This window comes from Glycine soja, chromosome 19, assembly GCF_004193775.1.
Source record: "Glycine soja cultivar W05 chromosome 19, ASM419377v2, whole genome shotgun sequence".
Classification (NCBI taxonomy): Eukaryota; Viridiplantae; Streptophyta; class Magnoliopsida; order Fabales; family Fabaceae; genus Glycine; species Glycine soja.
In genome coordinates, this window is record NC_041020.1 from 17,198,866 (window position 1) to 17,222,425 (window position 23,560).

The following is a 23,560-nucleotide window of genomic DNA, read 5'->3' on the forward strand; positions in this document are numbered from 1 at the left end:
TTAGTCTCTGCGTGATATAATGCTTTGAGTCTTAGAGATAGCAACAAAAGGTTTAAACGGATAACCACTCGGGTATCTCCACATGTCACATGACTCCAGTATCAGTATGACAGAAATTGTCTGCGCGAAAGATGACGTAAATCTCCGCGTGTCAACGGGCTTGTTGGCCGCGATTGACAAAGGGTGCAGAAGACGATGTTAGTCTCTGCGTGCTATCATGCTTTGAGTCATAGAGATAGCAAAAGAAAGTTTAAACGGATAACGACTCGGGTATCTCCGCATGTCACGTGACTCCAGTGTCAGTATGACAGAATTTGTCTGCGTGGAAGATGACGTAAATCTCTGCGTGTCGACGGGCTTGTTGGCCGCGATTGACAAAGGGTGCAGAAGACGACATTAGTCTCTATGTTCTATCATGCTTTGAGTCTTAGAGATAGCAAAAGAAAGTTTAAACGGATAACCACTCGGGTATCTCCGCATGTCACGTGACTCCAGTGTCAGTATGATAGAATTTGTCTGCGCAGAAGATGACGTAAATCTCTGCGTGTCAACGGGCTTGTTGGCCTCGATTGACAAAGGGTGCAGAAGACGATGTTAGTTTCTGCGTGCTATCATGCTTTGAGTCTTAGAGATAGCAAAAGAAAGTTTAAACGGATAACCACTCGGGTATCTCCGCATGTCACGTGACTCCAGTGTCAGTATGACAGAATTTGTCTGCTCGGAAGATGACGTAAATCTCCGCGTGTCAACGGGCTTGTTGGCCGTGATTGACAAAGGGTGCAGAAGACGACGTTAGTCTCTACGTGCTATCATGCTTTGAGTCTTAGAGATAGCAAAAGAAAGTTTAAACGGATAACCACTCGGGTATCTCCGCATGTCACGTGACTCCAGTGTCAGTATGATAGAAATTATGGGGCGGCCGACAAATGCAAGGCTCTTGCTCCTACGTATCCTCAATGAGGAACTCAGACTTACGTAGTTTTGGATAACTTGTGAGACTAAAAATAGTCTCGGTGTTTTCTTCACTAAAATGCGAACATGCTTTAGTAAATAGACAAAACTTCCAACTGATCAGAGCAACATATTTTTTGGATGAAAAACAATGTGTCTACCAGGGAAGGAAAGTATACTGATGAAATCTTCTCATAACCATAAATGATATTTTGGATGTTAGCATTTCGCTTCTAAATGGGCATTTAGAGGAAACACTGGGTTCAACAAAAATAGAAGAAAATCACTCAAAGTGTATCAATCTCACACGGGTAAGTGTTTCATCCTAATTCCGAACCATAGATATGCCATGACTTGATTTTGCAAATTATTTCCTATCAAATCAAAGATTACATGCGTGATCATGGATCAATGGGACTTTTTCTTGGGAATGGTGTTTTTTATGGGAATTTTGGCTTTGAATGTTTTTGGCCTTTTCCTTTTCTGTTTTTGTTTAGGGCGAGGCGAATAAGTCACCGACGCACAAGATTTTGGTTGGTAATCAAAGGGAGAGGACCACTTTAGGTTGTGGTTTCCTTTCTTTTTTTTTTGTTTTCTTGGTGACAATTCTGTATTGTTCAGATATTTTCTAGTCCAAAGACCTTTCTGCATGTTTCTTCTGTTCTCTTCTGATCTTTGATCGGGGATTTTCTTTCTTCTTCTTCTTTTTTTCTGCTTTCTCTCCCTCTTTTAATTGGGAATTTTCTTTCCTTTTTTGCTTTCTCCCTTTCTTTGATTGGGGATTTTCCTTCTTTTTGTGTTTTCTTCCGAGGGCAAGGATTGGTATTCTCACCCTGGGTCAAGGTTTATGGTAAGTTGGGATTTTGGCTTAAGGCTTGTAGAACAGATGGACATGATATATGTCAGGGTGTAGGTCTGTTTCAGGGATAAAAGGGAATGTCCCACATTATTTCCATGATACAAATGCAACAATGATGATTTGGAAATTTTATGCAAAACTAGTCATGCATGCACCTATGTGGACACTCCAGTGTCGAACTTTTTGGTCATGTGATGCTAGGGCTCATAATTCATTTCCTTTATTTTAGTCAACCCAGTGTTTCCAAAATATGTTCTTTTATCAATTTGTGCATTCATCCGAGTCTATCATGGGCGTTCGGAAAAACTTTCACAACATTTACCCTTCAAATGTGTACACACATTTTTTTTTTCAAAAACTAGCTATGATCAGCGAATTTTTCCTTCAAATAAAAGTTGGAAATTATCTCTTTTCACGAGCATGTTGTTTTTTAGCTAGACAACTTTTATTCTTTTTATTTTCTTTTTTCCTTCCTTCTTTTTCTTTCCTTACTTGCTCTCTTTTCCTTTTCCTTTTCCTCTTTTTTCTTTTTAGAGTTATTTATCATTTGTTCATTTCCTCTCTCTTCTTTCTTTTTTTTCTTTTCTTTTCTCTCTGAAAAGGTCGTGCGGACGAGGGCGAACACTACCTACTTACGTCTAACCACAAGGTGAACGAGAAACGCACGAAAATGGTAAGTCGTAAAATGGTGACGAAATAACTGAGAGCCATAACACCGAAAATTTCTAATTGAAATGAGCAATAATGATAGTAATGTTAGTAACCATATGAACAAAAACAGAAGACAGTAATTACAACAACAATATAGACAATAACAGAAAAACGTCAATAGAAAACTAATCAAAAAACAGTAATGTCAAAAAATGCGGTAACCTCGGTCACGTGGCCCCGCTTCCTCCCAAGAAGCCGAGCAAGTCTGTCATCTCCTCATCCATGCAGGCGTCCTCTGCATCGTCGGGAGCTCCTGTAGGTACCTCCTCCGTCTGGTCCTCGGGCCAATCTCCGGGCCATGCGACCTCAACCCTAAACTGATCTGGAGTAGGGCATGCAAAAGGAGCGAAACCCTGGCCCTGCTGACTGAGGCTAAGCTGGTAGAGACACTCATGTATCTGCACCTGCCCCCGGTGGTTGGCCGCCTGTTGGCGAACCAAGTGCTGTAGATACCGCTCCATGCCTAATGACCCAGCAGGATCAGCCTGATGAGGTGGCGGCGGTGCGTCTGCGGCCTGTGGCGCATCACCCTGCACCTGCCTAGGCGTGCAATACTTCTCAATGAAGGCTCGGGTGATCGGCGGCCAGATCACCTTACTAGGTGTGACGGGAACCCCGAATGACTGGCAGAGGCTCGTGATCAACGCTGGAAACCCCAGGGCCCTTTTAGACTTATCCAGGTCTAGAGGGTGCCTGGTGGGTGGCATACCTGCAAATAAATAGATGGCGTCAGCAATTAACTGAGCCACATGGATGCTCATTCGTGTTAGGATGGCATACACCAGCTGACACTTCGGCAAAGGAAGGTCGAAGTTATGATCACTGGGTAGGACATTGCTGAGCAGCAACGTCATCCACATCTGAGTCAAGGTGGTTATACTGGTGCGCATGATCCGCACCCGCCTCCCTGCAGCGGTTCGGGCAAAATCCTGACCCGGTATACATAATAGCTGGGCAATGGCCTCTTCGTCAAACACGTCGGCCCTGTTCCTTCTCTGACTAAACTCGCACTCCTGGCCTTCTTCTGACACCAGCGGGTCACCCAGGAATTGACTGAGGGCATCTGCCTCAAAGGGAATCCACTGACCCCTCACCCATGATCGCATGTCCCACACTCCCTCTTCTGTGGGCCAAGCATTAGCATAAAATTCTAGGACTATATCAGGGTCAAAATTAGCCTTGGGAGTGACCAGCGACGTCCAGCACCGACGAGCTATCTCGTCCTGAAAGTCGGTGTACTCCTCGTCCCTGAGCTGGACGCGTCTCTCTCGTTGGAACGACCATCCTTTGATGGCCTCAAAACGCTGCTGGTGCTCGGCGCTCCTGAAACGGTGGCTTTCAAACTCGGTAGCGGCACTAGTCCCTTCAGCCGTGGTGTCCCTCCTAGATCTTTTCAAGGAAAGCTTTCTCGGAGCCATTTCCTACGGGGACAAACATTTGGAAAGTTAGTTTACAAGAAAACGCTTCTTTTAAAGCAAAAACGCTATGCTAATCTTTCCAATTTAGAACAAACTTGTGCACACATTTCCTTAATGTAAAACATTTATGAACGTGCATATGCGTAAAATATCCTACTATTTATATCAACATACAAGGATATTCAAAACATTCTAGTTACCTCACATATATATTTTTTTCAAAAGAATACATATACGCATGCTCAAGGTATTGTGTCAAAATTACACATGTTCATATCTTAAGTATTTTGCTACCACAAACTACCTACGCACATTTGGAGTATTTTATTAACATATACATTTTTGTTGTTTCATATTTGCTTATATATGCACATTGGAGAGCCAAACTCATGTCATGCACACACTTGCATTTATTTGAGAAGGAAATTTCATGTCATCTATCTACACTTGAAAGGCAATTCCACATCATATATTCATTTGGGAAGCATTCTCGTGCCATTTTAGACACGGGTAAATTTTTTAAAAGGCTCCTTATGCTACTTATCCACAAATATACATATTTTGAAAGGCATTTTTATCCTACCTATCCTACATATACAGATTTTTGAAATGCATTATTTGCTATACATTCACACTTTGCAAGGTATTTTTATGCCATATATTCACACACTTTGCAAGGCATTTCCATACTATATATATTCACATATATACATACCGTTGAAAGGTATTTTCCATGCTACCTAGGTGCACGGTATTCCTCATGGGGCAGCCAAATTTAAATTCTAATAAAAACCTCTCAAACATGTCCTAATATTCATGCCTTTTTACATTCAAAACCAAAACTTAGATTCCTAGGCGTAAGTCATGCTTCCTTGTATTGAAATTAAAAGCTTGGGTTCCTAGGCCTAGAATCGCATTCAGGCACTCATTTTAACCTCTACGTTCTGTCCTTATACATATAAATCAGCCCCACAGTCCAAAGCTCACAAAACCATGCTCATATGTCGTTGAGGCATTTCACCGAGCACTTGGTGGGCACATGTTTAGGCATGAATATCAAGATAATGGGGGCAATGTGGCATGCCCCATTACTTCAGACTGCACCCTAGGCCTAAGGCCATCCCTTATAACCCCTCAATTCAACAAAAACAAGCAACAATTCAATGATAAATCCCTCACGTTTTTTAGCAAATACATGCAACTTAGAGCACCAAAATACATCAATGGAAAGCTAGAGAGCCCAAGAATGAGGTACTTACTTGTTGGAGATGAATAATAGCGCAAAATGGAATAAAAAACACAAAAAATGGTGACCCTAGGGCTGCAAACTCGTGAAATCCGTGGGTCTTGCTTTTGAATGAGGGGGGGAAGTTTTTTGGGGTGCAGAAAACTCCCCCTCCCTCATTTTTTATATTTGCAGGTGCAGGGGTGCTCGCCCAGGCGAGCTAACCTACACTTTTTTTTTAGGGGAGACGTAAGTATGGCCTTCTACGGGCAGCGTTTGCTTACTCGAACCCACTCTGGGTAGATATCCAATATTTACTTTAAAGACACAACAATAATTACTGTAAATTTAAAGGATACTAGGCTGCCTTGTAGCGGCGCTTTCCATTTGTCCAGAGCTAGGCAAGGGACGATGACCCATCGGTCGTGACCCTAGCCTCTACTTGCGTCCGTCCCTAAATACCTGAAAGTAGGAAACAACATTGCGTGGTAAACCGTGGCCGCGTTACCATTTTACCTTGATGGGTTTCGGCCTCCAACTTCATCCTGGCATCTGACCACGACCCGTTGATTCTGCCCCTGTTATGACAAAATATGCATGTGTATGCGTATGCATGAATGCAACAAATTTTTAGTGAAAGCTGGTTTAGGTTCACTTTTAATTAAGTGCTTTGGGGCATCCCGTGGACTGGGCGAAAAGGCTCAGGTTATCATAAACTGCACATGGTTTTAAAGCACGAAGTGAGGACTAAAACCTCAAACTCATGTTCTCTTCTTTTAAAAGACTGTGATGAGAAATATACAATAGACGGGAATCCCTGGGGGAAACCAAGAAGAACACACAAAAATAAAAGAACATGCAGCGACATCCTTAATTGCCCCAGATTCTAAGCATAGTATCACTTGACAACATCAGAGTTCACAGGTAAAGGTAGCTCCTCGCCATCCATGTTGGTAAGCACCAGGGCCCCTCCGGAAAAAGCCCTTTTCACAATGAAAGGCCCTTCATAGTTCGGGGCCCACTTTCCTCGATTATCTTTAACAGCGTGGGACATCTTTTTCAGCACAAGGTCCCCCTCATGGAACTTGTGCAAGCGTACCTTCTTGTCGAACGCATTCTTCATTCTTTGCTGATACAGGTGCCCATGGCTCATGGCCGTCAAGCGCTTACCTTCAGTAAGGTTGAGTTGGTCATAGCGTGTTTGAGCCCACTCTGATTCTTCTAAGCCCGATTCTGCTAGTATCCTGTGGAAAGGGATCTCTACTTCAAATGGGAGTACCGCTTCCATTCCATAAACCAAGGAATACGGCGTTGCCCCAGTAGAAGTTCGTATTGAAGTTCGGTATCCATGCAAGGCAAAAGGCAACATCTCATGCCAATCTTTGTATGACACTGTCATCTTCTGAATAATTTTCTTAATATTCTTGTTGGCTGCTTCCACGGCTCCGTTCATCTTTGGCCGGTAGGGTGTGGAGTTGTGATGCTGGATTTTGAAATCCGCACACATTTCCTGCATCATCTTGTTATTCAGGTTGGTGCCATTGTTAGTAATGATCTTCCTAGGGAGTCTATACCGACAAATCAGCTCCCTCTTTATAATCCTGACCACTACACTCCTTGTGACATTGGTGTAAGAAGCCGCTTCGACCCATTTGGTGAAATAATCTATCGCCACAAGAATGAAGCCTTGGGCTCGATGGCCCCGATGGCGTCTATTACCCCACATGGAAAAAGGCCAAGGGGCGGACATGACATTCAGAGCATGTGGTGGAGCATTGACATTGTCCGCGAACGCTTAACACTTGTGGCATTTCCTTACATGGACGCAGCAATCACTTTCCATGGTGAGCCAGTAATAACCTGCTCTCAGGATCTTCCTGGTCATAGCATGCCCATTGGCGTGCGTTTCAAACGAACCCTCGTGGACTTCCTCGATCATGTGGTTCGCCTCTTTGGCATCCACGCATCACATGAGAGTCATGTCGTGGTTTCTTTTATATAGTATGCTCCCTCTCATGAAGAAACCAACCGCTAATCTCCTCAATGTCCTTTTATCATTGTCGGAAGCCTCCGGTGGGTACTCTTTGCTTTCGACATATCGCTTGATATCGAAATACCAAGGCTTACCGTCCCGTTCCTCTTCCACCTGACAACAATGTACGGGTTTGCCACGACACCAGAACTCAATGTATGGTAGATCCCCGTGCGGTGTTAGCTGGAACATGGACGCCAAAGTAGCAAGCGCATTCGCCATTTGATTTTCCTCCCGGGGAACATGATGGAAGGAGATCTCATCAAAAGAATCAGCCAACTCCTTGATATAGGCTTTGTAGGGTATCAGCTTGGGGTCTCTAGTTTCCCATTCCCCTCTCAGCTGGTGGATCACCAATGCTGAGTCCCTGTACACCTTGAGTAACTTGACATTGGAGTCAATCGCCGCCTGGACGGCCAGGGCACATGCTTCATACTCAGCCATATTGTTGGTGCAGTCAAACCCCAGCCTGGCTGTGAAAGGTATACATTGATTGTCTGGAGAGACCAATACTGCTCCAATGCCATGGCCTAGAACGTTTGACACTCCATCAAACCATACGGTCCATTTGTCCCGGCCCTCGTCTAGTTTTTCCACAAACAAGGCCATGATGTCCTCATCGGGGAATTCGGGATGCATGGGCTGATAGTCGTTGAGAGGCTGCTGAGCCAAATAATCTACTAAGGCGCTTCCTTTTATCACCTTTTTGGTAACGTAAACTATATCAAACTCGGATAGCAAGACTTGCCACCGGGCGATCCGTCCCGTGAGAGATGGTTTTTCAAAGATGTACTTAACCGGGTCCATCTTGGATATCAACCAGGTGGTATGGCTCAACATGTATTGTCTTAGGCGATGGGACGCCCAGACTAAAGCACAACACGTTCTTTCATGCAGGGAGTAATTCATTTCACAGGCCGTGAAATTCTTACTCAAGTAGTAGACAACGCGCTCTTTCTTTTCGGACTCGTCATGTTGCCCCAGCATACATCCCATCGACTCCTCCAAAATCGTTATATACAAGATGAGAGGCCTTCTGGGTACCGGTGGCATAAGCACAGGAGGATTCATGAGACACTTTTTGATCCTCCCAAATGCCTCTTGACAATCCTCATTCCAACGAACGGTTTGGTTGTTGCGTAAGAGTTTGAACAATGGCTCACAAATAGCAGTGAGCTGTGATATGAATCTAGCAATATCATTCAAAGGTCCCAGGAAACCTCGGACTTGCCTCTCAGTACGGGGTTCCGGCATCTCAAGGATGGCCTTCACCTTTTCGGGGTCCACCTCTATCCCTTTCTGGCTTACGATGAAACCTAGCAACTTCCCTGATTTGACCCCGAAGGTACACTTAGCGAGGTTTAACCTCAATTGATACCTCCTAAGCCTTTTGAACAACTTCCGTAGGTTGACAAGGTGTTCCTCCTTGGTCTTAGATTTGGCAATTATGTCGTCCACGTAGACCTCGATCTGTTGGTGCATCATATCATGGAACAAAGCTACCATAGCCCATTGATAAGTTGCCCCGACATTCTTGAGTCCAAAGGACATCACCTTGTAACAGAACGTTCCCTACAGGGTGACGAAGGTAGTCTTTTCCATATCCTCTGGCGCCATCTTTATCTGATTGTAACCGGAGAACCCATCAATGAAGGAAAACAAAGTGAAATTGGTCGTATTATCCATGAGGATATCGATGTGCGGCAAAGGAAAGTTGTCTTTGGGACTGGCCCGATTCAAGTCCCGATAATCCACACACATTCACACCTTCCCATCATTCTTAGGGACTGGTACAATGTTGGCAACCCATTTTGGGTACCGAGCGACAGCCAAAAACCCAGCGTCAAATTGTTTCTTTACCTCTTCTTTTATTTTCAAGGATCTCTCGGTCTTCATCCTCCTCAGTTTTTGTTTACCGGGGAACACTCGGGATTTAGGGGTAATCGGTGTTGTACAATGTCAGAACTCAAACCGGCCATATCTTGGTACGACCAAGCAAAGATGTCTTGGTAGTCTTTTAGCAGGGCTGTTAATTCTTCACGGATGGGTGCGGTCATACCCGTGCCTATCTTTACTTCCCTTTTTCCACTGCCAGTTCCTAAGTCTACTATTTTTGTCTCTTCTTGATGAGGCCCCATTTCTTGATCCTCATGGGCGACTATCCTTTCCAACTCCAGGGGAAGTCCCACATCCTCGTTCTCTTCATCTTTTGTTTGATTCGTTTCTTGCTCGAAATCGATGGGCGGGTCCCAGGTATTAGTACCTTCGAGGGACTCGTTGTCGGATCTGGTGTTTTAAACGTAAAGAAATAAATATGCAAATGGATGAGAATGGGTAGAGACGCAGGAACAGATGAAGAAAGATCTTTGTATTATAAATTCAGGAACAAAAGACACAAAGCCTTAACAAAAGGAAACTCTAAAGCCTAGGCCCAACTGTAGAGCTTTTAAAGCCATAAAAAGGTTTACATTATGCTTGTCGCGTAAATGTCTGGGCGCTCCTCCACTCTCCAATTTCCTAGTTGGAAATCAGGAGGGCATGGTCGTACCAAATCTGACCCACTCGGAGCATCATCTTCGCATATTGCAACGACTTGGCCTTCGTCCCCTAGACCCGCGCTTATAAAGCTCCTACTTATGTGGCAGGGCAGGCCTCCTTCGTCTTCTTGTCTTAATCGTGAGCCTTGACTTCCGCTTTTCCTTCCCGCAATGCTTTTCCTTATATCTGCCTGTGTGGGTTTATAGCCTAACCCAAACTTCCCACGATTTCCTTTGGCGCTTATCAAGCTAGTTATGCCGTTGTTGATGCAATCCTACCCCGCAAGGGCATTGGATAGAAAACTCCAAGTAGATTGGGCCAGAGATGCAAGAGAAGACCCTAGGGTTCTTATGAGCCTTAGGGTAGATTTCGGGCCCATAGGCTAAGTACGAGCCCACTTATCTTTGTAAATATTAGATTAAGGTTTCATTATTTTTGGGCCTTGTATTTAGGGCTCCATAATGTAGGTAGGGTACCCTAGAAATATAGGATTTTTCAGCCCTTGTATTTTAGGGCACCTAGACTAGTTTTTGTATTAGGGGTAGTTTTGTAATTTCACATGCACTAAGTGGATATTTGATGTGTGTGGTTGGAAATAAATTTAATTGAGTTGGTAGAAGCCCAATCCAATTAAATTTTAGAGGGGGAGGTGAGGATTTGCTTACTACACCCCATTGCCACATCATATAGTCACACTTTGTGCATGTCCTTCATGCTTTTCATGCCTCATGACACCTAAGCACACTTAGTGGAGAATCTTGGAATTGATCTTGGATTAGTGGGCTGAACCATAACTAAAATTCACTAATCATAATTAGTGAAATTTTGGCTCCAAAGTTTGGCTCCACAAATTCAATTTCAAATTCAAGTGAAATTTGAATTTCCCTCCAATTTTGTGTGACACTTAGGCTATAAATAGAGGTCATGTGTGTGCATTTTTCTCAACTTTGATCATTTGAATATTAAACTTCAGATTTCAAAGCTCATTTGGAGCACAAAATTTCGTGCTCTTCTCTCCCTCTCCCTTCATTCATCTCCTTCTTCCTCCAAGCTCTTATCCATGGCCTCCTAGGGTGGTGAGCTTCTTCTAGACTCATCTTCTCCTTGAAGTGGCGTCTCCTCTCTCTCTTCCTTCTCCATTCCGCTGCCATTCATCTTCCAAGGAGCAAAGGAATCCATTAATGAAGAAGATCCTAGGCCTACTAGCTCCAATGGAGCTTGCATCAGCCGTTGTCCTTGCCTAAACCCATTCCGGGCTCGTAACCATTCCCCAACATTACCCGGGCCACCATTACTACTGTATCTGACAGGCAAGGTTGCCCAAAGAAGGAATCCACAGAGGAAATGCTAACCACCTCAAATGACTGGAAGGCCTTTTCTAATGACTCCTCCGTGGCTTCCATATATGGCATAGAGGATGCGCAACTCACCAAGATGTCTTCCTCGCCCGATACGATAACCAAATGCCCTTCCACTACGAACTTCAATTTTTGGTGGAGTGTAGAGGGAACGACTCCCACCGAATGGATCCATGGGCGCCCCAACAGGCAGCTGTAAGCGAGGTTAATGTCCATTATTTGAAAGGTAACCTAATAGGTATGGGGGCCTATCTGTATAGGGAGGTCGATCTCTCCCCTAACCTCTCAGCGGGTGTCGTCGAAGGCACGGACTACCATGGAACTTGGCTTTAGATGGGAAGCATTAAACGGTAATTTCTCCAAAGTGCTTTAGGCATCACGTTTAAACTGGAACCATTATCAATGAGCACCTTGGCTACAACGTGGTCCATACACTTGACTGATACATGCAAAGCTTTGTTATGCCCTCTTCCCTCGGCAGGGATTTCTTCTTTGGCGAAGGCGAGATAGTTGTTGGCGGTGATATTATTGACGAGCCCTCCAAAGCCTTCTACAGAGATATCTTGGGCCACATGGGCTTCGTTCAAAACCTTTACTAGCAAAGCCCGATGAGGCTCCGAGCTCATGAGTAATTCCAACAGCGAGACCCTGACCGGGGTTTTGTTGAGCTGCTCAATAACCTTGAACTCGCTCTATTGAATTATGCGGAGAAACTCGCTGGCTTCCTTTAGCGACACCTCCTTCTTGCCATAACCATCCCTTTTCTCCGGAATATCCTCATTAGGAGTGAGGGGCATTTTATCATCTTTTTCTTCCACTACCTTTGCCTTCCCCTTAACGTTCGCGGGTTGAATTGGTAGGTCGGGGGGCACAAACACGTGACCGCTGCGGGTCACACCGCTCAGCCCCGTGATATTGGTTACCTTGGCCGACAACGAACTGATGTCGGTGGCTTCTTCTTCCCTTTTGTTCAGAGGTGTGTACCTCCATGGGACTGCGTGGCTGTTTTGGTATGGGAAAGGGACAGGTTTAGCTGCCGTGGGGTATCGGGGCTTTTGTGAAGCTGTGCCCTTGGTGAAGTATATCACCAAAGGTTTAGGCCTTCCGAAACTTCTCTCATCCGCGGACTGCATACATATATGCTGCTCTTCCCTTCCCTCATTGCCGACTTCCAGTCGACCTTTATCTATCATCCTTTGCAAAAGGTCCTCCACTGCCAAACATGTTTCCATGTTATGTAGCTCACCAGGATGCAACAGACAAGAATCCTCTTCATGCCCACCGTGGGGAATGACACCCCCCTTTTGTAGGGCCTCATAGATAAACCTCCTAGGGGTCGCTACGTCCCTTAAAGGCTTAGACCTGTGCGGCCTATCTGACTCAATGGCATTAACTGCTCCCCCTCCATGATTGGCGAGCGGGTTAGTTTTCACATTGGGCTGATCCTCTTGAAATGTTAGCCATCTGGCGTCTATCAAATGTTGGACCTTGTATTTAAGGGCCAGGCATTTTTCGATGGAGTGGCCCGGGGTTTTCCCATGGTACGCGCAAGTTGCGTTAGGATCATACCACTTTGGGAAAGGGGGTTGGAAGATCTTCCCAGGAGTTATTACGGCCAGTTGGTTGGCGATGAGGGACAGCAAGAGGTCCTCGTACGTCATTGGGAGTGGGGTGAATTCTGGAATTGGCCTCGGGGGATAGTTCCTCATTGCGTTGGAACTGGCGCTAAAGTGGGCGTTGCCGGCCGGGCGAGTCGTGGTTGGGGTCGGAGCTTGGGGGGCCTCCCTCTGGATGGGGGCGGGCGCCCTAGGCTGTACGGGTGCTGCACTAGAGGAGTTCCCGGCATGAGCTGAGAAGCTCGAATGATGTTGCACGTACTGATGTGTACTGTCGCAACATGCCCTTTTGAGGGCGAGCGAGGGCGAGGCTCATGGGTGCGCTTTCCAAAGGAGGAAAGATGCACGGAGTCGCCACCAACGTTTATTTGTGGAAAACGTCGGAAAAACCAAAGGAAACCGGTCAAAATGAAAATTCTAAGTTCGGGAGTTGTATTTACGCTTGAGGAAGGTATTAGCACCTCTCACGTTTGTCTCAAAGGACAACAGCCTATTTTTTAGAATTGTGGAAATTGTGTTACCTTAACTTTTAGTTCTTTTTATTTTTTGAGGTCGACAAAAGCGGGGCTTTTGCTCCTACGTACCCTCCATCAAAAAGGAAATCAGACCTACGTAGTTCTTCCTTATGCGTGAATCAAGTGATTCTTTTTACTTGAAGGGTGATCATTTTAAGGCGTTGGACCTTAAAAATGATCCATTTTACTTGGTATGAAATTGAAATGATAAACTTTCAAAACCCCTATTTTTTGTGGACGAGCTTGACTAGGCGAGTTGATTTTAGCCTTAGTTTCACTTTAGTTATTAGTCAATTCAATTAAGAATGAGAAATCCCATAGAGAAAACGTCCGATTGATTTTTTGCTTTATTTTACTAAAAGGTATTTTTTGATTATTATATTATTATTTTACCTCTTTTTATTTCCAACGTGGTTACGGCACGACCGAACGGTCGGAATTTATTTTAACAGAAATTAACGGATGATATAACTCAAATAATCGGTGGAAATTTATTTTATTTTTAGATTAGGCGAGAAATGACTTAAATAAATGACTGAAGCACGTCAAAAGGGGGGTATAGAAAGTGAATGAAAACAAGAATAAAAATACATGAAACAAAATGTGGACCACCACGGGTACATAGAATGAATTGAAAAGCTCGGTTTGAGGTACTTACCCGTTGAAGACTGAAGAAAACGAAGAACGAACGATGAATGTTGAAGAACGGTCGAGAATCTTCGCGTAATTACTCACGGAAACGTTACGGAAGCGCCTCGGCTTGGATTTTCTTCACGGAAACAATTTTCCTCAGCAATTTCGAGAGAATAAGAAGTGCCCAGAAGGCTGAACCCCTTCTCCCTTCACTCCTCCCCCTATTTATAGCAAAATAAGGGAGGAGCTTGCCACCCAGCTCGCCCAGGCGAGCTCAGCTCGCCCAGGCGAGCAAGGTTGCTTCCTCCAGAAGCAACAGCCTTCTGGAGGAAGAATCTAGAAGGCCCAAGTGGGCCTGATTGCTATTTGTACCCCCCCTTTTACTAAATTCACCCTCCCTTTACCTTTTTTGGTAATTCTTTTTCCGTAACGATACGAAACTTTACGAATTTCATAACGATACTTATTTTCCTTCCGCAAGGTTACGAATCCTTACGGATTATGTATTTACTCTTTTTTAGCTTTCGAAGAAGTTACGAAAACTCACGGATTGCGAAAAACACCTCCTTTCGATTTCCGTCATATTACGGAATTTTCACGGATCGCGTAAGCCTGCTTCCTTTTGATTTTCGGCACGTCTCGGGACCTCACATATTGTGCAACAAAGGGTGCCAAGTATCTCGAAGCGACCAATCAAAGTTTGTATATCATCAAATAATAATCCCCGGACGAAATTAGGGTATGACAGTTGCCCCTCTTTACTTACCTCTCATCGGAGATAAGAGGAAAGCAAAGATAAGACACTGATTTCATCCGTCCTGCCCTTTCCGTGATGACGACTCTCATCTCTACTCCTTCTTTTTCCTTCTGCACAAAACAAAATACAAAAAAAAAAACAACAAGAACAACAAAATATAATATACATATATACACATACACATATCTGGCGAAGGAACCGATCCGGAAAACAACAGAAAAACATATTTCGCAGTCACCAGAGGCTCTGCGCTTGATAATGGAGGACACATGAACAGCGCCAGGCAATGACATTCATGGGTCTCCGAATAAAAGTGGAGAATGGAGGATTGCACTTGAGGGTCCACACTTAGGCAATCATGAAGCATAGCTCCAAACTCGAAGGTGGAGGACACATGAACAGCGCTAGGCAATGACATTCATGGGGCTCTGAAAAAAGTGGTTTGTTGGCAGGACCGAACGGTCCACCGGGTTTTTCCACCTAAAGGCAAACATGCTTTTTGCAAAGAAAAATAAATCATTCGCGATAGCACCATATCTTAGGGAAACAATATACTTGTGCTATGGGTAATCTTCCTTGTAACCGAGAATGAAGGGCAGGATGTCAACTTTTAGCTTTTAAATGAACATGCAGGGGAAACATCGGGCTAAGCTGAAAATAAATCACTCATAGTGTATAAAACTCACACAGACAAGTGTTTTATCCTATTCCCAAACCATAACTGCACCATGACTCTATTTTGCACACGACTTCTTATCGAATCAAAGATCAAACGTACGATCACGGACCAATAGGATTTTCTCGAGGGTAGTGTTTTTTGGAGAGGAAGCTGGGTGTTTCGGTCTTTTCCTCTTTGTTCAGGTGGGGTGGGATATCGCCAGTCGAGAACGACCTTGAATGGCAATCTGAAAGGAAGAGACACCAAAAATGGGTTTTCCTTTGCCGGCAGTCACTTACCCTGCCGAAAATTTATCTGGTCTGAAGATCTTCCGTTCTCTCTCTTCCATTGATTGAAAATTGCTTCTTTTCCATTTTTACTTCCGTTCGACCTTTGATCGGGAATCCTTCTCTTTCTTTTTTTATTGTTCTTTTCTTTATTTTCATCTTTTTTTCTTTTTCTTTCTTTCCATTTCTTCCTTTTCTTTCTTTTCACTTCTCCTTCCCCATCCCTTTCTTTGGGAAATCGGGTTTTAGCATTCTATTTGCTCTTCCTTGAGGAGATTCCGCTATCCTTTGCTTCGGGGAATGAATGAGGATTCTTTTTTATAGGCCAAGGTTCAAAAAGGTCTAAGGTTGTGTTTCAATGGGGTCTTTTATCGTGTGTCATACCCTAATTTCGCCCGGGGATTATAATTTGATGATATACAAACATTGATTGGCCGCTTCGAGATATTTGGCAGCCTTTGTTGCACAATATGTGAAGTCCCGAGACGTGCCGAAAATCAAAAGGAAGTTGGCTTACGCGATCCGTGAAAATTCCGTGATGTGACGGAAATCGAAAGGAGGTATTTTTCGCAATCCGTGAGTTTTCGTAACTTCTTCGAAAGCTAAAAAAGAGTAAATACATAATCCGTAAGGACTCGTAACCTTGCGGTAGGAAAATAAGTATCGTTACGAAATTCGTAAATTTTCGTAATGTTACGGAAAAAGAATTACCAAAAAAAGGTAAAGGGGGTGTATTTAGTAAAATGGGGGATGCAAATAGTAACTTTCGAATCTGGGCCCTTCTAGAGGTTTCTGGGCAATTTCTTGCTTAAGGTTGAAGCAACCTAGCTCACCTGGGCGAGCTGAGCTCGCCTGGGCATGCTAGGTGGCCACCACACCCCCCGTTTTGTTCAAAAATGGGATTCCGGGGCTTCCGGGACACCCGTAATGCTTCCATAAAATTCCCATAATCCTAAATAAGCATATTTAACTTAATATGGGTGAGAGGGAAGAGAATAAAAGAATAAAATCAAGTCCTATATGCTTCTGTAAGGCTTCCATAACTTTTCCGTAAATTGCGAAAGAAGGGGGGTGAACTTATCAAAATTGGGGGGTGCAAATAGAAATTCGAAATTTTGAATTGGGCCTTCCAGAATGTTTTTTGAAGTTGGGTTGCTTCTGGAGGAAGCAACCCAACTCGCCTGGGCGAGCTGGGCGGCAACCTCCTCCCCCTTTTTCCTATAAATAGGCTGAAGGGGGCTGTTCTAAGGATCCAGGATGCCCCTGGTGAGGTATTTCAGCTGTTTTGGGTGAAAAAAAAATGTTTCCGTGAAGAAAATCCAAGCCGAGGTGCTTCCGTAACGCTTCCGAGAGGTTTCCGTAAGCAAATCCGTGAAGGTTTTCCTCCGTTATTCACCGTTCTTCGTTCTTCAACGGGTAAGTTTCCAAATCGAGCTTTTCAATTCATTCTATGTACCCGTGGTGGTCCCCGTTTGTTTTGTGTATTTTTATTTTTGTTTTCATTCGCTTTATATACCCCCTTTTGATGTGTTTCAGTCATTTATTTAAGTCATTTCTCGCCTAATCTAAAAATAAAATAAATTTCCACCGATCATTTGAATTGTAGTATTCGTTAATTTCTGTTAAAATGAATTATGACCGTTCGGTCGTGCCGTAACCACGTTGGAAATCAAAAAAGAGGTAAAATAATAATATAATAATAAAAAAATACCTTTTAGTAAAATAAAGCGAAAAATCAATCAGACGTTTTCTCTTTGGGATTTCTCATTCTTAATTGAATTGACTAATAACTAAAGTGAAACTAAGGCTAAAATCAACTCGCCTAGTCAAGCTCGTCCACAAAAAATAGGATTTGAAAGTTTTATCTCAGCTTTTCTTACCAAGTTAAATGGATCATTTTTAAAGGCCCAACACCTTTAAGTGATCACCTTTCAAGTAAAAGAATCGCTTGATTCACCTTTAAAGAAAGAACTACGTAGGTCTGATTTCCTCTTTGATGGAGGGTACGTAGGAGCAAGAGCCCCACTTTTGTCGACCTCAAAAAAATAAAAAGAAATAAAGTTAAGGTAACACAATTTCCACAATTCTAAAAAATAGGCTGTTGTCCTTTGAGACAAACGTGAAAGGTGCTAATAGCTTCCTCAAGCGTAAATACAACTCCCGAACTTAGAATTTTCATTTTGACCGGTTTCCTTCGGTTTTTCCGACGTTTTCCACAAATAAACGTTGGTGGCGACTCCGCGCACCTTTCCTCCTTTGGAAAGCGCACCCGTGAGCCTCGCCCTCGCTCGCCCGCGAAAGAGCACGTTGCGACAATTGGCGACTCCACTGGGGACCCAAAGTGGCCCTCTCCGTTTGATTGCCAACAAAAATATTGTGCGCTAGCGACTTTCTCGCCACGCACTAAACAAAAACAGAAAAGGAAAAGGCAAAAACACTCAAAGCCAAATTCCCCACCTAAAAACCATTCCCAAAATAAGTCCTATTGATCCATGATCATGCATGTAATCTTTGATTTGATAGGAAATGATTTGCAAAATCAAGTCATGACATATCTATGGTTCGGAATTAGGATAAAACACTTACCTGTGTGAGATTGATACACTTTGAGTGATTTTTTCCTATCTTTGTTGGACCCAGTGTTTCCTCTAAATGGTCATTTAGAAATGAAATGCTAACATCCAAAATCTCATTTACGGTTATGAGAAAATTTCATCAGCATACTCTCCTTCCCCGATAGACACATTGTTTTTCATCCAAAAAGCATATGTTGCTCTGATCAGTTGGAAGTTTTGTCTCTTTACTAAAGCATGTTCGCATTTTGGTGAAGAAAACACCGAGACTATTTTTAGTCTCACAGTTGTCAAGAACTACGTAGGTCTGAGGGACTAACGTTTGTTTTTTTGATGTCGCGATTGTCATTTGTTTTGTGCATATATTTTGTTTGGACTATTGCATTAGTGCTTACTTCGTTGTTGTCAATAGTGTTTGTTGAAATTCCGGAACCGTGTAGAGTTTTTCATTTAGGAACGTCGTCCTAAAAGTAAAATGAACCAAAAATCCTAATAAAAAGAAAGAAGCGTTGTGAATAAAAGTCATGTTCATAAAGAAAAGAAAAAGGTTTTTATTTATATATATGTGTAAAAGGAAAGTGTGTATAAAAGGATTTTTTGTGTGTAAATGATGCGTGGAAAGGAATTCTTGTGTGTGTGAGCAACGAGTGTATATGAAGAAACTTTTGTATGAACCGTAAGTGTGTGTTGGGAAAAATAAAAAAATCTTTGAACGTAAATAGGGTTTGTATATAGACCGTGTGACGTAAAGAGAAAGAGTTCCAATGCGTGTACAGAAAAAGTTTGTCATGTATAAGAATGTAGATGTACAAAGAAAAGTTTTCCTCATAGAGGGCCATGGGTGTATAGTTTTGTGAATATAAAAATGAAACAAAAAAGGAAAAAGAAAGGAAGACCTTGAAGGTCGACATGTTATAGTTAAGAAGTATGAATCATTCGTAAAGAGCAAACGTATCTTCTGGAAACAAGGGACTGATGCTAAGAGTTTATTTTCCAGAATAAACTGAGATAAGAATGGATGAATTCATTGAGCTGATGAAAGAACATAAATTGGAAACATTGGCTCTGTTTGTGTAAATTCCCAACCGTAGTATCACAATGCCATAAACAGGATGCTTGAGTGCCCACCTGGCTGTAGCCATGACTAATTTTGCACGTTGTTTTCAAATCATCATTGTCACGCGTGCCTCATGGAGTGATATGGAGTTCGGCCCGAGACCGACACCTTGACACCCAAATTTGTTTTGCCCCAGATATCAAGATTGGGTTCCCACGATAAAAGACCCCATTGAAACACAACCTTAGACCTTTTTGAACCTTGGCCTGTAAAAAAGGAATCCTCATTCTTTCCCCCGAAGCAAAGGATAGCGGAATCTCCTCAAGGGAGAGCAAATAGAATGCTGAAACCCGATTTCCCAAAGAAAGGAAAGGAGGAAGTGGAAAGAAAAGGAAGAAATGAAAAGAAAAGAAAGAAAAAGAACAGTAAAAAAGAAAGAAAAAGAAGGATTCTCGATCGAAGATCAAAAGGAAGTGAAAATGGAAGAGATCGGAGGAAAATAGAGTCATTCTAGATCAATGAAAGAAAGGGAATGAAAAATCTTCAGACCAGATAAATTTTCGGCAAAAATAAGTGAATGTCGGCAAAGGAAAACCCATTTTTGGTGTCTCTTCCTTTCGAATTGCCATTCAAAGTCATTCTCGACTGGCGATATCCCACCCCACATGAACAAAGAGGAAAAGACAGAAACACCCAGCTTCCTCTCCAAAAACCACTACCCTCGAGAAAATCCTATTGGTCCGTGATCGTACGTTTGATCTTTGATTCGATAGGAAGTCGTGTGCAAAATAGAGTCATGGTGCAGTTATGGTTTGGGAATAGGATAAAACACTTTCCTTGTCAGTTTTATACACTATGAGTGATTTATTTTCAGCTTAGCCCGATGTTGCCCCTGCATGTTCATTTAAAAGCTAAAAGTTGACGTCCTGCCCTTCATTCTCAGTTACAAGGAAGATTACCCTTGGCACAAGTATATTGTTTCTCTAAGATATGGTTCTCTCGCGAATGATTTATTTTTCTTCACAAAAAGCATGTTTGCCTTTCATATGGAAAAACCCGGTGGACCGTTCGGTCCCGCCAACCCCCTTTTTTCGGATCCCCATGAATGTCATTGCCTAGCGCTGTTCATGTGTCCTCCACCTTCGAGTTTGGAGCTATGCTTCATGATTTCCTAAGTGTGGACCCTCAAGTGCAATCCTCCATTCGCCCCTTTTTTCGGAGCCCCATGAATGTCATTGCCTAGCGCTGTTCATGTGTCCACCACCTTCGAGTTTGGAGCTATGTTTCATGATTGCCTAAGTGTGGACCCTCAAGGCAATCCTCCATTCTCCCCCTTTTTCGGAGCCCCATGAATGTTATTGCCTAGCGCTGTTCATGTGTCCTCCACCTTCGAGTTTGGAGCTATGTTTCATGATTGCCTAAGTGTGGACCCTCAAGGCAATCCTCTATTCTCACACTTTTTCGGAGCCCCATGAATGTTATTGCCCAGCGCTGTTCATGTTTGCTCCACCTTCGAGTTTGGAGCTATGTTTCATGATTGCCTAAGTGTGGACCCTCAAGTGCAATCCTCCATTCGCCCCTTTTTTCGGATCCCCATGAATGTCATTGCCTAGCGCTGTTCATGTGTCCACCACCTTCGAGTTTGGAGCTATGATTCATGATTGCCTAAGTGTGGACCCTCAAGGCAATCCTCCATTCTCCCCCTTTTTCGGAGCCCCATGAATGTTATTGCCTAGCGCTGTTCATTTGCCTCCACCTTCGAGTTTGGAGCTATGATTCATGATTGCCTAAGTGTGGACCCTCAAGGCAATCCTCCATTCTCACACTTTTTCGGAGCCCCATGAATGTTATTGCCCAGCGCTGTTCATGTGTGCTCCACCTTCGAGTTTGGTGCTATGTTTCATGATTGCCTAAGTGCGGACCCTCAAGGCAATTCTCATTTCTCCCCCTTTTTCGGAGCCCCATGAATGTTATTGCGTAGCGCTGTTCATGCGTCCTCCACCTTCGAGTTTGGAGCTATGTTTCATGATTGCCTAAGTGCGGACCATCAAGTGCAATCCTCCATTCTCCCCTTTTTTCGGATCCCCATGAATGTCATTGCCTAGCGCTGTTCATGTGTCCTCCACCTTCGAGTTTGGAGCTATGCTGCATGATTTCCTAAGTGTGGACCCTCAAGTGCAATCCTCCATTCGCCCCTTTTTTCGGAGCCCCATGAATGTCATTGCCTAGCGCTGTTCATGTGTCCTCCACCTTCGAGTTTGGAGCTATGTTTCATGATTGCTTAAGTGCGGACACTCAAGGCAATCCTCCATTCTCCCCCTTTTTCGGAGCCCCATGAATGTTATTGCCTAGCGCTGTTCATGTGTCCTCCACCTTCGAGTTTGGAGCTATGTTTCATGATTGCCTAATTGTGGACCCTCAAGGCAATCCTCCATTCTCACACTTTTTCGGAGCCCCATGAATGTTATTGCCCAGCGCTGTTCATGTGTGCTCCACCTTCGAGTTTGGTGCTATGTTTCATGATTGCCTAAGTGCGGACCCTCAAGGCAATTCTCCATTCTCCCCCTTTTTCGGAGCCCCATGAATGTTATTGCGTAGCGCTGTTCATGCGTCCTCCACCTTCGAGTTTGGAGCTATGTTTCATGATTGCCTAAGTGCGGACCATCAAGTGCAATCCTCCATTCTCCCCTTTTTTCGGATCCCCATGAATGTCATTGCCTAGCGCTGTTCATGTGTCCTCCACCTTCGAGTTTAGAGCTATGCTGCATGATTTCGTAAGTGTGGACCCTCAAGTGCAATCCTCCATTCGCCCCTTTTTTCGGAGCCCCATGAATGTCATTGCCTAGCGCTGTTCATGTGTCCTCCACCTTCGAGTTTGGAGCTATGTTTCATGATTGCCTAAGTGCGGACGCTCAAGGCAATCCTCCATTCTCCCCCTTTTTCGGAGCCCCATGAATGTTATTGCCTAGCGCTGTTCATGTGTCCTCCACCTTCGAGTTTGGAGCTATGCTTCATGATTGCCTAATTGTGGACCCTCAAGGCAATCCTCCATTCTCACACTTTTTCGGAGCCCCATGAATGTTATTGCCCAGCGCTGTTCATGTTTGCTCCACCTTCGAGTTTGGAGCTATGTTTCATGATTGCCTAAGTGTGGACCCTCAAGTGCAATCCTCCATTCGCCCCTTTTTTCGGATCCCCATGAATGTCATTGCCTAGCGCTGTTCATGTGTTCACCACCTTCGAGTTTGGAGCTATGATTCATGATTGCCTAAGTGTGGACCCTCAAGGCAATCCTCCATTCTCCCCCTTTTTCGGAGCCCCATGAATGTTATTGCCTAGCGCTGTTCATTTGCCTCCACCTTCGAGTTTGGAGCTATGATTCATGATTGCCTAAGTGTGGACCCTCAAGGCAATCCTCCATTCTCACACTTTTTCGGAGCCCCATGAATGTTATTGCCCAGCGCTGTTCATGTGTGCTCCACCTTCGAGTTTGGTGCTATGTTTCATGATTGCCTAAGTGCGGACCCTCAAGGCAATTCTCCATTCTCCCCCTTTTTCGGAGCCCCATGAATGTTATTGCGTAGCGCTGTTCATGCGTCCTCCACCTTCGAGTTTGGAGCTATGTTTCATGATTGCCTAAGTGCGGACCATCAAGTGCAATCCTCCATTCTCCCCTTTTTTCGGATCCCCATGAATGTCATTGCCTAGCGCTGTTCATGTGTCCTCCACCTTCGAGTTTAGAGCTATGCTGCATGATTTCGTAAGTGTGGACCCTCAAGTGCAATCCTCCATTCGCCCCTTTTTTCGGAGCCCCATGAATGTCATTGCCTAGCGCTGTTCATGTGTCCTCCACCTTCGAGTTTGGAGCTATGTTTCATGATTGCCTAAGTGCGGACGCTCAAGGCAATCCTCCATTCTCCCCCTTTTTCGGAGCCCCATGAATGTTATTGCCTAGCGCTGTTCATGTGTCCTCCACCTTCGAGTTTGGAGCTATGCTTCATGATTGCCTAATTGTGGACCCTCAAGGCAATCCTCCATTCTCACACTTTTTCGGAGCCCCATGAATGTTATTGCCCAGCGCTGTTCATGTTTGCTCCACCTTCGAGTTTGGAGCTATGTTTCATGATTGCCTAAGTGTGGACCCTCAAGTGCAATCCTCCATTCGCCCCTTTTTTCGGATCCCCATGAATGTCATTGCCTAGCGCTGTTCATGTGTCCACCACCTTCGAGTTTGGAGCTATGATTCATGATTGCCTAAGTGTGGACCCTCAAGGCAATCCTCCATTCTCCCCCTTTTTCGGAGCCCCATGAATGTTATTGCCTAGCGCTGTTCATTTGCCTCCACCTTCGAGTTTGGAGCTATGATTCATGA